The 12,995-nt window shown below is 43.2% G+C and overlaps 1 long non-coding RNA gene across 1 annotated transcript; it reads left to right on the top strand.

The window, feature by feature from the left end:
• Positions 1-1,236: 1,236 nt before the first annotated feature.
• Positions 1,237-12,384, top strand: LOC135185656 (uncharacterized). Its single transcript, XR_010306557.1, has 3 exons — positions 1,237-1,287; positions 5,313-5,391; positions 12,307-12,384. It is a non-coding gene; the product is annotated as an uncharacterized LOC135185656 (long non-coding RNA).
• Positions 12,385-12,995: the final 611 nt, after the last annotated feature.

Genomic DNA, 12,995 nt, shown 5'->3' with positions numbered 1-12,995 from the left:
ATTGCAGGCTTTGGGGAAGAAGTGCAGAACTGTGTTGCTTGATCAACCAGGATTTGGAAGGTCTTTCATGGTTTTTATTTTACTAAAGCAGTGCTGTTTTCAGCCAATTTTAACATGTGCCATCAAAACCCCAAAGGAAGCTAAATAGAGGTGAGTTTTCTACGTCATTAAATCCATGTCTTTTCGCTTGTCTTTTTTTTCACTGAACATTGCATGTTCTCCTTCAAGTTGTTCTAGGCTCAGCCTCCAAGAGAGAAGCAAGAGAAAATCAGGCCATTTAAAAATAAAATAGATTACTTCTGCACAGCTTTCTTTAATCAAAACCATTATAAGTGATGGCTCAGAGCCTTGATTACATCTCTTCAGAGGGCACCCCTTGATTTCGCACGACATCCCTGATTATTGTATTTACTTATTTATTTATTTATTAGCCTTTACTTTCTGCCTTGATTTCTAGGTCACTGAGTTGAGGCTCTTTCTTGCTTTAAATGGACTTGCCTGTTTCCCAGTGGCAGGTTATTTTTCTTACAGGGACTATGAAGTAAACATGCCCCTTTTTCAGCAGAAGACAAAAATCCCTGCGATCACATGTTCCTGGAGCTCTTTCTCTTTCTTCCCCCTTCTAGCCCCCATGGAGAGCAAGATTGGACCAAGAGTCACTCTTCCCGACCTCTCCCGAGCCCCTGTGGTGCTGTGGGCCAAAAGGTCATTTTCTCAGGTTCCCTCTGGAGGGTGAATCCAAAGGTCATTCCCTCCCTCCCCAACTCACACCAAGTGCATCTGAGAGACATTCAAAACTCCTTTGAAGAGGGAGAGGAGGAACTGAGCACATGTACTTACTGCCCTTCAACAGCCAAGAGATGTGAACCAGGGCTGTGCATGAAATATTTTCCTTGATGCTCACACCTACTCAGGCCTGGCCTTGGGTTCACAATTTGACACTTTGTGAACTTCAACAGGGATGGGCAGGTATTGCTCACACCACTCTGAAGTAAGCCTTTCCTAATCTTGAAATTACCCTTCTCCTTCCTACAGTCCCCAAGATACTTCTTCTCCTCCCAGATCTAGGTTTTACAAGGAATTTCCAGATGCCATTCAGGAGTGCTGTTGAACAGCTTTGAACCTCTCAGTGGTCCTGGTTCTTAGGAATGGAGCTGCAGGGATCATTTTGTGATGATCAGACAACCTCACCGGGAGCTCCTGCTGCAGCTGCCCTGTCATCCATGAACATAGTGGACCAGTTTTGAAACTGCTCTGCATTTCCCAAGAGAGAAGTAAATAGTCCAGGTTAGCACCTCTACACTCTCATCCCTTTCAAGAAAAAAAGACTCTTTTTTTTTTTTCTCCCCTTGCTCTCTGAATGCTGAAGCAATGGAGAGAGATTACTCATTGTTAATTTCCTTGACCTGCCCAGAGAAGGAAGGAAGAGAAGAGCAACAGTTATTTCACAAGGTCCCCCACAGAATGAGGGCACCAAGGGTCACTTCCTCTCAATCTGTCCCCTCCAAAGGAGAGCAGTTAGGCTGTGTCAATGCCACGATCTCTTTGTGGTGGATAGGCAGCCAGAGGTCATCCCCTGCCCCAGCCTGGCTCTCACTGTGGACACACACACTCTCCAGTGCATTTGTTTTCTCTGGCTCATGGAAGGCAGGCGAGATTCATCCTTTTTCTCCTCCATGCTTTGTACAGAGGGAACTCACAAGTTACTTACCTGGGCCCCTTTTGGAGAGATAATAACAAAAGGGTAGTTCCTAGGAGTCGTTGTTTTTCCCCCCCTGAGGATTTTCCAGGCTGCTTGGCCATAGTTGAATTCACTGAACAAGGCTTTAAAATCCAAATATAAGTGAAATGCCGAAATAGAGGTTTTGAGGCACTTGGGAGTATTTGGTGATAATGCTCAGTGCAGATACAAATACACAGCACAATTTCTACTGACCTGAGCACACAACAGCCCTAAATGTGGGGAAAACACTACGCTCCTATGAAGCACTGTGAGAAGCAAGGATCAGGTCTATGTTATTAGACAGGACACATCTATCCTGCTTGGCTTTTTGAGTGTGAACAGTTGCAAGTGACTCCTTTAGGGCCCTACCGGAATGCTTTGAAATAACGCAAGTGGAATGGTTGAATTTCATGTGCTTTGGGTCAGGCCATGACCAGGGTTCAGTGTTTACATTAGCCTCTGGGAAGATCTTTAAGGACATAATGGGGAATTAAGAATTCTTTTCAAGTGTTACCTTTTCACAGATGACCTTCTGTTTTTTTTTTTTCAGTTCTTGGGGCCAAATTTTATTCAGAGACCAGAATCTCTAGTTCCACTGAAGTCAGCAAGGTAGTCTCTGACACTTCTAATGCAAAGCAAAGGGAAATAAGCACTGCATACTGCCTGCCTTGGCACAAGCATTTGGCCCTAAAATCAGGAAACACACTTTAGGTTGTTAAGGCATCCTACAATTTCAGCCTTCACTATTTTAAGTGGCAGGAACAACATGTGCACAGACTTTCTACACCCTCATGCCCCTAGCTGAGCAAAGAAACTAATTTGACAGCATAAATGTATCCAGAGCCACGTGAACTCCTCAGCAAGATCCAAAGCTCCTTTTGGCACACTCTAAGACCACTTCCAGGAATAGAAATTACAGTCATGACTCTCCTTTTTCTTTTCTTTTCTTTTCTTTTCTTTTCTTTTCTTTTCTTTTCTTTTCTTTTCTTTTCTTTTCTTTTCTTTTCTTTTCTTTTCTTTTCTTTTCTTTTCTTTTCTTTTCTTTTCTTTTCTTTTCTTTTCTTTTCTTTTCTTTTCTTTTCTTTTCTTTTCTTTTCTTTTCTTTTTTTCTTCTCTTCTCTTCTCTTCTCTTCTCTTCTCTTCTCTTCTCTTCTCTTCTCTTCTCTTCTCTTCTCTTCTCTTCTCTTCTCTTCTCTTCTCTTTCTTTTCTTTTTTTTTCTCTCCTTCTCCCTTTCTCTCTCTCTCTCTCTTTCTTCCTCTCTTTCTTTCTCACTCTTTCTCTCTTTCTCCTTCCTTCCTTCCTTCCTTCCTTCCTTCCTTCCTTCCTTCCTTCCTTCCTTCCTTCCTTCCTTCCTTCCTTCCTTCCTTCCTTCCTTCCTTCCTTCCTTCCTTCCTTCCTTCCTTCCTTCCTTCCTTCCTTCCTCATCTTCTGCAAAGTCGGAATGACTTCTGTTAAGGCAGATGTTGACTCCTGGTACTGTGATTGCAGTCTACACATTTCAGGGCACTGGAACAATCTGGGACTCCTCCAGCTCTTGCAAGAACGCACTGTTTCTGGAGAAGCAGGAGCACTTCAGTATGGAATAGCACAGCTTTCATGCCCTAGTAGAAATGTGTCTCAATGTAAGCATGCTCTATTGTTGCTGTACAGCACCTCACCATTGTGGAGCTCAGGACCAATGCCATTCACCAGCACTTCAGATGACCCCCTGCCTTACAAATGAAGGATTTAGCCTTTGCAAATAGAAGTGACAAGTTATTTTACATGCTGAGTTGCATCTAGGTGGAACACTGGTCCTCAGCACAGCATGGAGCCTTTCTGCCCTTGTCCCAAGACATAAAAGGATATGATGGGGGAACAGGGTCCATTTTCTTACACAGACTTGCTTGATTCATTCAAATGTGGAGCTGCTATTTCCACCTGTGCCTATGGATCTGTGGCTCTGCCTTGATGTATTCCACTCTTCAAACAGAGCATGTGAGGATTCTATATTAACTGTGATTTCCTTATTGCCCCACAGTGCTGCTTGTTAAGAGGAACACAAAGAGTTCCAGTCATTGCAATATCCTTTCCTCCTCTCACTCCCCAAATGCCAAGTACAAATCCACTTAAAAAACTGAGATCTTTTGACTTCTAAAAGAAACTTTTATCCGTATAAGAGGATAAGAAATTCATTAGCTTAAGTTCTGTGATTGTAGCAGCTCATTAGAGCACTGTGCCTTTCAGAGTGAGCATGTCTTCAGCCCTGTGTGGAATCTGTTAAAGTTAAGGATAAAGGTATGGGACAACTTAACCACTCTGGAAGGTAATTTCTGGTTTTTAACTATGCAGGCCACAGGGTTCATGAAATTATTTTAATGAACAGTCACAGGCCTGACACTCAAATCTTCGTTTGTGTCTAATTGCAAGCAAAATGTGAAGTAGCAAAACTGATCTTCCTTGCTAGATTTTAATTTATGGTCAGCAATCATATTTTCAGGTTCATTTGGACAAATTGTGGTTGTTTTGGGTTTTTGCTCTTTTCTTTTTTAATGTGAAATAAACATTTTTAGTCTTGGTTTAACTGCTGCAGAGTAGTGCTGTCTTCAAACAAGGGAAAAGATGCCCCTTCTAAACAGAAAACACAGTAATTAGTGCTACTAATTTGCTGAAAGAAATCAATGATAAAGCAGAGTTCTCAGCCATTTGTCAGCTCAAGAAAGTTAGTGATAGGGTATTTTTCAATCTGTGGAATCTCAGAAGGTATGGCCTTGACAAAGGGGGTCACTTTCAACACTTTATAACATATGAGGGGAGATTGGAATGCATTTCTCAATCTTCCCCTGGCAGCCTTCACGGCTTTAGTCAATTTATGCATCATCTGTTAAAGTTCAGAACAGGGCATTGGGTCCCATACTGCACTTTGAAGCATCCATAGCAAATCTTCTAATCTCTGCTTTCACTATCTGAGCAACATATGCATTAGACTGGAATTTGGGCTCAGCTTTTAGGTTGAAGGGTGAAAGGCTTTCTTAGATAACCTACAGCACCTCGGCTTCAAGTGTAATGTTCAGGTTTGGATAAATGATTGCTTTTCATTTTCCCCAAAGATAAATGATAAAAGATATAGTTTTATACTAGGATTTTTAGACCTCTGTATCCACATATACATGGACAAGAAAAAATTCTTTGAAAAGATACCTTAAACACAAACATTGCAATAGCAAATATTTCCTTATGCTGTTCTGAGGGGGAAAAAAAAGGATACTATAATGCAAATACTGCAAAAGCAAGTCTGTCCTGTATGCCATTCTAAGGGAAATGATGCTACTTAACAGAACATGATGATGGAGTAAGCCACCATTGTGTGCCTTTGGTGATCAACTGAGCTTTCACCAGTCTTACTTAATCTAAGCAAAGCTCAATACCTTTTTTCCCCATTATAGGAAGGAAATGATGCATTTTTTAAGTGTAGCAGTACTGTGAGTTTAGAGAGTTAACAAAACTTCACAAATGCAAGAAGGTTCAATGCTTTCTGCATTTTTTTTTTGCTCCCAAGCATATTTTCTACTACAGCCAATCTTCTTCTTGTTGTTGCTGTTTTCTCAGCTGAGCTGTTTCCACACTTCCTGCATTTTGCCTTTGTTCTCTCCTGTGTGATTTGAGAACGACGACTGCATCATGTGAGGTAAGACAAGCTATTGGCATGGAAGGGTAAAGTCACAGAGCAGTAATTGTTGTTGTACAGTGCAACTGAGGAAAAAAAGAAACCTGATTTGGAAAATGATTCTCTCCACAGCAATGTCCATTGTCGTGTATGGCAGTAATCAGTAGTTGAGCCTTTCTGCTTCATATAGGCAGACAACACAAAATACAATGTTTGTCAGTTCTACAGCTCATGGCAGTTAACAGCCTAGAGATATTCAAGACCCACCCAGATGTGGTCCTGTGTGATCTGGTACCGGGGATCCTGCTCTGGCAGGGCACTTGGACTGGATGATCTTTTGAGGTGCCTTCTGACCCCTAACATTCTGTGATTTATTAGGGTAAGAGGCCAACATAGGTTTTGTGTTGGGCAGCTACAAGGCACTTTTTCTTGACACAGCTTTTTCAAGCACAGCTCCAGGCTGGGTGGGGAATGGCTGAGAGCAGCCTTGAGAAAAAGATCCTGGGGGTCTGGGCTGATGAAAAGCTCAACATGAGCCTGCAGTGTGAGTGCAGCCCAGACAGCAACTCTGTGCTGGGCTGCAGCAAGAGCAGTGTGGTCAGCAGGGCAAGGGAGGGGATTCTGCCCCTTTACTTTGTTGTCATCAGACCCCACTCAGAGTAGTCTGTGCAGTTCTGGAGCCCCCAACACAAGAACTACATGGAACTGTTTGAGCCAGTCCAGAGGAGCCCACCAAGATGCTCAGATGTCTGCAGCAGCTCTGCTATGAGGACAGGCTACAACAAGAGTTGGGGCTGTGCAGCCTGGAGAAGAGAAGGCTTTGAGGAGACCTTGCAGTGGCCTTTCAGTATCTGAAGAGGCCTATAGGAAGGCTGGGGAGGGACTATTGACAAGGTCTTATGATGACAGGATGAGGAGCAATGGGTTTAAACTGGCAGAGGGGAGATTCAAAGTGGATGTTAGGAAAGGGTTGTTTGCAGTGAGGGTGGTGAGACACTGGCACAGGTTGCCCAGGGAGGCTGTGGCTGCTCCCTCCCTGTAGGTGTTGAAGGCCAGGTTGGATGAGGTCTTGAATGACCTGTTCTAGTGGGAGATGTCCCTGCCTGTGGTGGGGAGTTGGAACTGGCTGAGCTTTGAGATCCCTTCCAACCAAAACCATTCTATGATTCCAAATCCTCCTCAAATACACAACTGGTCCAAAACACATGCACTTAATTCAAAAGGCAACGCTCATTACTCCGTGTCTGGCTGAGCAAACACCACCTCATGCTTTAGCATCGCCACACCTGTCCGGGTCTGGCTGGCCAGCCCCACGCTCCCGGGCGGAGCCCAGCCCACGGCGCCTCTCACTCTCCTTCCATCAGCCCTGCCTCTTATCGGCCCAGCCTTGCGTAGCCTCCCAACTGGATTGGCTAAACGGCTTCAGAAAGGTGGCTGCCGATTGGCTGGGCCCCGCTGCTGTTGCTATGACTCTGTTGCTAGGGCCTCAGCCGTCTCCAGGCCCCGCAGGAAACATGTAATGAATTATGGATGGTTGATTTTCTCAAAGAGGCCCTGATCTGTAATGCAGATGAGCTAGAAGCACACCCCCCCCCCCCAGCCCTACACCTCCCTTTTCTACTGGGTGCTTAAAAAAATATATTAAAAAAAAAATTAAAAAAAAAGAAGAATAAAGAAAGAAAGAAAGAAAATTGCAAATCTGAGTTTCAAATCAGAGCCTGGCATTTGCTCCATCCCCAGTCACAGGAGTGACTCCTGAATACTGATGTTAATTCTTATGCAAAGACAGGGCCAGAGGTCACTATCTGTTATTTGTTCAGGAAAAGCTTGTAGGATTTTCTCTGAACTCTGTGACCCGTTGGGGCGTTATTTCCCCTCCCCCCCCCCACCCTCCCCCTCCTTCTTTCGTTCTGAGACAAAATAGGATACAAACACCAGAAGTGGTATTTTTCTACCAGTTGGAGAGGAAATTGCCCCCTTTGAGCATGATGGAGCAGGAGGAATCCAGTGGCCGGGACAGCCATCGTGCTGACGTTTCTCACTTTGTAAAAGATGTCTTTGCCCAGATATGATCTAAGACCTTCAGTTGGCATAGTTTGTGTGGCTCAGGCCTTTGTTACTGATTTCAGCAGGCTTTGGCTGAAGAGAGGTTCCCTGTGACTGCCACATCTATAAAACGACTGCTTCACACAAGTGCAAAACTGGATGTTGTGAACCTACTGCTAACTCCCTAGGTGGAACCCCCTACACAAAATCCTCTGATGCTTCATACCTCAATAAAAAGGTCGTTACAATTCTTTTAGCTTCCTAATCATCATCTATTAAGAAGTACAGTGGATGTTATGCTACAGAAACCTGTAAGAGGTTAACCCACTTCATAGAATCATAGAATCAGCCAGTGTTGGAAGGGACCACAAGGATCATCTAGTTCCAACCGCCCTGCCATGGGCAGGGACACCCTACCCTAGATCAGGCTGGCCACAGCCTCATCAGCCAGGTTGGAAGAGATCTCCAAGATCATCCAGGCCAACCTAGCACCCAGCCCTAGCCAATCAACCAGACCATGGCACTAAGTGCCTCATCCAGGCTTTTCTTGAACACCTCCAGGGATGGTGACTCCACCACTTCCCTGGGCAGCCCATTCCAATGTCAATCACTCTCTCTGTCAAGAACTTCCCTCTAGCACAGAAGTGAAAGAAAGTAACACAGAGAAGAAGCTGAAAAAGGAAACCCAAAGCCGTCTAGGCTGAGATAAAGAGCTGAGATTAAAAACTATTACCGAGAGAATGAGATAATACAATGCACAATTATCTTAGCCTGGCCTTAAACACCTCCAAGGGTGGTGCCTCAACCACCTCCCTGGGCAACCCATTCCAGGCTCTCACCACTCTCATGCTGAACAACTTCCTCCTCATGCCAAATCCAGAACTGGTTCTTCCTCAAAGACAAGTAACTGACTTAAGCAAGAGGTCTGACATGAAGAAGAAATATATCATCTGAGCCTCCTGTGATTCTGTGTGTGCCACCTCATTTCTGTGGTCAGTAAACAATATGTTCTGTTGTGTAAAATACAGTAAGCAATGAAAAAAAACTTTAAAAAGGAAAAGGAAGGTGATGAAAAACTGCATACAGCCATAGAAAAAATGCTCAGCTCTAGCCACCAGGCAGTGCCTAAGAGATTCAGCTGCAGTGACCCTTACCTTTTATTATTTCCTAGTATGAAAATATTTTCTATTGAAGAAAATGGTTAAGGCAAAACTATATTGCCTATCCCACCCATTTCTGACAGAGCATTCATCTAACTCCATTTAAACTAAAAAATAAAATCCAGGCTATAGATGTGTCATTAGAGACCAAATGATGCTTAAAGCTCAGAAATGTCTGAGATGCACTTTGCCAAAAACACAGTATTAACATTTGTGTATATGGATGTGTTAAATCGGGGAGGGTTTGTGGCTGGCTCTTTGCAACACACATTAAAATGAAAAATAGGTTAACAGTTTGCAGGTCATGTTTCTGTGAACCAAATAATTGTGTTTAAAACATTTCATTTAGTGACCTTTATTTTTATGTCTAATGCTCTGTGCTTATCACGCTGGAAGGTGATTATTTCTACACCTATATAAATGCAGCACCTACCATGAGATTTGGAACAGCTTAAATAGCAAAGAAGCAGCAAATGACTTCTTAAACACATATGCAATTTAAACAAATAGATATTTCCAGTGCTATAAATGGCATTAATATCCTTCCATGCTTCCTATTGAGGAGGTACAAGAAATTCAACCATCAGCAGCCAAGCTCTTTCTTCAGCCATACTGGGCAGTGTGATGATGTCTGCAGTGCAGCAGAGTTGGGCATCGTAATGATGTCTGTGGCATAGCTTTTGCCTTCACACTTTGGTTCTAGCTTCACTAAAAGTGTGCTTGAACCTGCAGCGTAGAGAGACCTCAACTCCAGTGAGCCTCACATCTTCCCCAGGATATTTTGTAGGCAGCTTCTCAGGAGGAACCTTGCTGAGTTTCCCTCATTAAAATTTTCTAATTCCCTTTGCTGTGCTTGTGTGATGAGGGGTGAAGGCAAGGCTGGAGGTCTTCATGGTATGGATCCTACAAACTGACTCAAACAGATACAATACAAACTGGACAGCAGTGAAGTGCAAGAAGGTCTGTAGTCATCAGCAGGGAGAAAAAGGATGTGGGAAGCTTTCACAAAAGAAGCAAAGAAATGAATGAGGAAAGGGAACTGTTTTGGGGTGTGATGAGTAGGAGATAGGTGTGTGGCCAGGGTAGAACTGGAGGCAATCTACATAAAGTAGGAATGACTGTGAGTGTATTGGAAATTAATAAACTGTTATGAATGATGAATATCAATTTTTATTATAGTAAAAAAAGGGGGAAAACTCTCAGAGTTTCTTTGGATTTTCAGTTGACATAGTTGCACCAAGGGTATTTATAAACACAGAATTAACAGCTTAAACAACCAGAACTTTGAAGACAGGAATGAAAAACCCAGAAAATTCTAACTATACTTATGGAGCCTTAGCATTAACTCCAGCAGATGTACTCATGATGCTTTGGTCCCTGAGTAAGACTTCTGTACAAAGACACTTCCAAAACTTGTGATAATGATCCCGAGGTACTATACAAAATATTCCAGGCAGGAGGAAGAAGAACTGAGATGCTGCTGCTGAGCTACTAGGGCTAGCTGCATGCCCATGGCTGCCTTGATTCCCAGTTAACAAGCTGTGAATGAGGAAAGGCAGAAAGGCTCAGTGCAGAGAGGTGGTTTCTAAATCACTTCCCATTAAACACTTCATTTTGAAAATGAAACTGGCCAATAGGCACTGGCATCATTGGTCTGGTCAGTGAATTCAAAGCTTTGTGCCTCATTTGACCATGCAGGCACATTGAGGGGCAGCACAAGACACATGGTGCTAAGCCCCTAGCCCTCAAGGCTTGGCTGGGGCCAAACTCTTATTGTTTGTTCATCCGAATCAACTTCCCGGACCCACAACAGGAGGAGAGCAAGTCTTAAAACAGCCCGGCAGGATTTATGCCCTACCAGGACAGTGAGAATGGGGGGAAGTGATTTTTTTCCCCTTTCCTTTATATATGTATATATAAGGGAAATATACATATATGTATATATATATATATTTAGGGTGATGAAGCTGGTAAGAGGCCTGGAACACAAACACTATGAGGAGAGGCTGAAGGAGCTGGGGGTGTGCAGCCTCGAGAAGAGGAGGCTCAGGGCAGACCTAATTGCTGTCTACAACTACCTGAAGGGAGGCTGTAGCCAGGTGGGGTTGGGCTCTTCTCCCAGGCAACCAGCAACAGAACAAGGGGACACAGTGTCAAGTTGTGCCAGGGCAGATCTAGGCTGGAAGTTAGGAGGAAGTTGTTGGCAGTGAGAGTGATTGGCATTGGAATGGGTTGTCCAGGGAGGTGGTGGAGTCACTGTCCCTGGAGGTGCTCGAGAAAAGCCTGGATGAGGCACTTAGTGCCATGATCTGGTTGACTGGATAGGACTGGGTTGGACTGGATGATCTTGGAGGTCTCTGTGTGATTCTATGATTCTATGTATGATCTGATTGACAAACCCCCAAATCTATTTCCACAGAAAATATCCAAGTTGCACTTCCCCCCCCACCCAACTATCTTAATGTTATTGTTTCAGCAGAAGTTGCTTTTAGAAACAAAGGTTACTTACAAAGAATGAAAACTTTCTCAGGCTCCTTCTTGCTTTTTTTTTTTTTTTAATTAAAAACTGTATAAACAAGAAAGCTTTGCATTTTAAACAATAATAGCTTTAAAATAGAGCTTTAGCACAAACATATTCTTCACAAAGCTCCTTCTGTAATTTAAAACATTTTCTGCTGCAGTAATTTCAACTGCTTTATTCTATCAGTAGTCTTTCATAGAGTTTACAGTAATCCACAAACATTATATAGTATGATGAAGCTGATGAGAATCAACAAAGGATAAAGTAAGAGTATCACAGCCCAGATAAAGAAACCCACTGTTTAATGCCAACTGCTCACAAAATGTCAGAAGTAAAGTGAGTTTCAGGTCAAGGGCACTGGGAACACTCTTAGCAAATCACAGGGCAGGCAGCTCCTGTTATTAGTATAAAGGAGGATATGGTGAGGCCTTTTTAATCTGTCCCTGGGCCTCCTCCTAGCTTCCCAGGTGTGAATCCATCCCATTTGGGTTCACCTCTGTGGGATTGCTGGGAGTTAAAAAAAAAATACACCCTTCCTGGTCTCTCTAATGTTCCCCATCAGATTTGCTAGAGGCTGGGATTTCAGTGAAAATCCTGCTCCTAGGAGACACTTGGGCTCAGTGCCGTGCTTTGAAAGTGCAGAAAATGCCACACTGCTGCTGCTTCTTTAACTTTCCATGACAGCAAGGATCTCCCTTCACCCCTTGTATTTCTACCACGACTTTTAATAGTACTCATGTCAAGCCCATTCCCATCTTGCACATCTTTGCCTTTGAGCACTTTGGTGTGACCTTCTGGAGCATTCAGATGGTGGGTGGTGAATGTACCTTGTTTATCACCAGTCAAGGGAGCTATACCTCTTGCTACAACACTAAATAGGAAGATGACACTTATGAAGAAATAGAACCAGAGTGTGGGCAGGTTAAGAGCTTGATGAACCTTTTTATAGGTTGCCCTTTTTATGGAGGATGGGGCACTATTTCATGTGACTATGAAGAAGAGGATTTGGTCTGGGAAAACTAACATATGTGCTGATGCTGCTTCAACAAAATGTCCCCAAGAAGGTGCTGCAAAATTAGAAAAGTGTTGCCATCCAGTCATGGAATCAGTCTATAACTTACCTGGAGTTGGAAGTTCTGTCTCTAAGAGCACACTTCTCAACTCTTGTTTTCCCCAGATCTCCCTGACAGAGATTCCTTTCTTTTATAGGCTGCATGGTCAGAAACCAACACAGTCTTCTTACAAGTGTTGAGGAAAGAGGAAGAAATGATCTAAGAAAGCAAGAGGAGAAATTCAAAAGCAGTTGTTTGATGATTGCTCACTATTTGTGTATTTGGAAGAAGCATTTTCTCTTGAAAAGCAAATCTCTGCTGAACCCTCCCAGCCTACCCTGCAAAAGGCTCCTTTCTACAACACTGATGCTAAACTTGTCCTGGACCACACATGACTTAAATCAGACAATCTCCAGTCACTTCAGTTCCTGCCAGTGGATCTGGGATTGTATCTTTTGAGGATGTAGACTGCTTTACAAAGAGACATATGGAGGTTAATGAACATTAGCTGATGCAGTGACAACTTGCAGCATTCTGTCTAGTCCTTGATTCTCCTACCTTCAGTAAAAATACAGAGCACTCCACACCTTGGGTGAGGAGTGGAGCCAAAGTGAAATCATAGATAGCATTAACCACTTACCTTAGCAAGTCCATAATGAACATAAAGGAGTAGTAAAAGTGTCACTATTAATCTTCTGTGGAGAAGTCTCACCCAACCCATCCAGTTAGTCACATATTTAAATAACACTTAACTTCTGCTTTATTGAAACATCAAGATAGAGCTGTCAATCCAGGACATCACTAAAGGGACAAATTTAATGTGAACTCCATCCCAGACAGCTTGTG

Source organism: Pogoniulus pusillus, chromosome 23 (assembly GCF_015220805.1).
Source record: "Pogoniulus pusillus isolate bPogPus1 chromosome 23, bPogPus1.pri, whole genome shotgun sequence".
In the NCBI taxonomy this organism is placed as follows: Eukaryota; Metazoa; Chordata; class Aves; order Piciformes; family Lybiidae; genus Pogoniulus; species Pogoniulus pusillus.
This window is presented reverse-complemented; position numbering and strand designations above follow the sequence as displayed.